Source organism: Myotis brandtii, unplaced genomic scaffold (assembly GCF_000412655.1).
Source record: "Myotis brandtii unplaced genomic scaffold, ASM41265v1 scaffold38, whole genome shotgun sequence".
In the NCBI taxonomy this organism is placed as follows: Eukaryota; Metazoa; Chordata; class Mammalia; order Chiroptera; family Vespertilionidae; genus Myotis; species Myotis brandtii.
Genome location: NW_005364596.1, coordinates 2,823,408 through 2,826,176, shown reverse-complemented (window position 1 = coordinate 2,826,176; position 2,769 = coordinate 2,823,408). Strand labels below are relative to the sequence as shown.

The following is a 2,769-nucleotide window of genomic DNA, read 5'->3' as shown; positions in this document are numbered from 1 at the left end:
AGACTGTTTGACTCCATATAAAATCATATTCTGACCTGGCATCCTTCAACATTTCATATAAGAAGTCCAACCATTTCAGAATGTTAAAATTTATTTTTCATTCCTTTTGCTGAAAATTGTGTAGAGGTCTCTAGCCCTAATTCTAACTGAACCCCACAGCAACACTTCATAAACCCAATCAGACATTTCAGTTCACCATTTCACTCATGCTCCTCTCTTGGCTGGTGAACTGTTTTTTCCTCTAGTCCTCTTTCCATAGAGTTATATCCTTGACTACTCATTCCCTCCTCCTCCCCGCAAACATAAATTTTTCTCCCCCAAAACTTAAATTCTTCCCCCCACTTTATCATATAGAGAATGCCCACTTCCTTATGAAACTGAGGCCCCATGTAGAGACACAGGAGTTTGCTTTTAGCTTGCATTGCCTTCTTTAAGTCCCAATAAGTTTGTGTCTTCCTAAGGAAAGGTGATCAGACTCTAATGCATAAAAAAAATTCCTTATTGGGCTCCTCCCCACCCCCCCGCCTCTTAAGTTCTTCCTCAGAGCTCAGAGACAGACTTTAACATTCTCTCACTATCTGTATTGTGCATTTTTTTTTCTTGGCCTTTCTCTCAATGTCAGCCTGAAATATATGTTCTTTATTTTTCTCTGTTTATTTCCCCACCTTCAAATCAATACATGGCTTTTATTGCATCTTTAAAATATCACAAATAAGTGTGACAAATCATTCGGCATCTTGCTGTTTCCATAACTGGACAACTTAGATCTTATTCATCAGCCTGCTGAACTTGTCCTTTTTCTGAAACATAGATACCATCCAAAATTTTTCTGATATACCAGTTCTTGTTTGTAACTGTTGTGGCTTGCTGAATCAAAGAAGCTGAATTTGATAAGAGTTCAAAGTCATTTCTTTCAAGAATCAATTCATTTTTCTGGGCTTGAGATACTAAACAAGCAATGCCTGACCTCATTCAAACTCTGCGGATGTATTTTTCGCTCAAGAAATTTCTGATTTCAACAAGAGAACCCTTCTCCTGAATAACAATGCTGATGGGGTTGTGAGTGTACACAGACCTCATCTTATAACAGAAGCCCAGTATGACAACCTTGATCATGTTCTGTGTATGACTGCAGATAGTGTGAACTGTGGCCAGTTCCTTTCTATTTCCCCACCATTTGTCAACCTGGAGCCTCTTCTTTTTCTTTCCAAGGGTATTGAGTTCTACATTGATGTGGTTGAAGTTCCCCTGCAGGGTGCCTCTGGGCCCTTCACAATAACTGTAAATCCCTTCAGTGTGATGTCTACGTTTTCTGGGATGTTGACAGTCTGATTGCTGAAAATGGTCTTCATTCTTGTAGTAGATGCAGCAGAGTCTGTTGATTATTTTTGAATTCCTACTCACCATCTCTTCCAGTTAATGGTGACTTCCCTCCATTATTTCATTCTTCTTACTGGTCCTTCACATCTGGCTTTAGCTTTGTAGAGATTACATCTACTTCTCTTTCTGTGGAGAGCAATGACCACAATTTACTCAAACATTCATTGAACGAATATTATTGAGAGTCTACTATCTTGAAGGTGCTGAATTGGGTCTTTAGAAACAGAAATTAAAGACATAGTTCCTGCCCTTTACAAACTCAAAGTCTAGTAGGGAAAAAAGATGAATAAACAAATCCCATTTGAGTAACAAATCTATAAGGGGGAAATCCGGGTTAACTGAAGAGGGGCAATTAGTGGAAACTGAGGTGCAATGAAAAGGTAGAAAGGAAAGCATTGCACAACTGTTAACATCAGAGTTGAGTTTTGAAGTATAATTAGGAATAAGTCAGGAGAAGGGGGGTGTGATTATGTTAGAGGGAGTGCAGATTATAGGGGAGAACCCAATATTTGTGTTAGCATTGAGTCAAATCCTTCATAGCTGAATCATTTGACTATTCAGTGCACTCAGATGATTCCTTAAAACATTGCTACAGGATATCCTTTTTCTATTGCATTTCTCATCAATTATAGCCTTTTTTGGCTAATGAATGAAAGGAACTTCAGGTTAGGTGATCCTATGTGTTTTTTGATGGAGTCCTGTTTCTTATTTATCTTTCCCCCTCCCCCACACTAAATTTAAAGTAGTTTATAATTTTTTAACCTATTTTTTCATTCATGAAGACAACAAAAATGCTGTTTTCATTGGTCTGTTGACTAGAATAACCACACAGTTCTGGCATCATCTCTTCTAATGTTTTCTAAACTTTGCATAAAAGTCTTCACTTTAGCAGTTTTTATTAATGCAAATCAATATGCCCCATGGGTTCATTCAAATGAATTGATAATCAGCCTCCCACATCTTTTGGTCTTTGGTTTCATAATGAAGCTGCCTTCAAAGGGGTCCTATCTTCACAGAATCCAAGTGTTTTTATTAATGTTGTTCTGCCCTCTTCCTTCTTCCTCCTTAACCTCCTCCTCCTTCCTCTTTTTCCCAACCTTTCCTCTCTTATCATAGCCCAAGCCACAACAGAGGCATGGAGCTCAGTAAATAACAAGGTAAGCCAGAGCACATGGTAGGAGCTGAAACTTGGAAAAGAGACAGGGCTGGGGACTCTTTCCCCCTCCCCACGTGGGAGTCTGTGCTGTGAAATTTTTTCCCCTTCCCCATGTGGGAGTCTGTACTTGTTCTTCAATAAATCTCCACCTTTGCTATACAAAGAGAGAGAGAGAGAGAAGAAAGAGAGAGAGAGAGAGAGAGAGAGAGAGAGAGAGAGAGAGAGACAGGGCT

At 39.1% G+C, this 2,769-nt stretch overlaps 1 pseudogene; it reads right to left on the bottom strand.

The window, feature by feature from the left end:
• Nucleotides 1-768: 768 nt before the first annotated feature.
• On the bottom strand, nt 769-1,352 carry LOC102255609 (annotated as a pseudogene).
• Nucleotides 1,353-2,769: the final 1,417 nt, after the last annotated feature.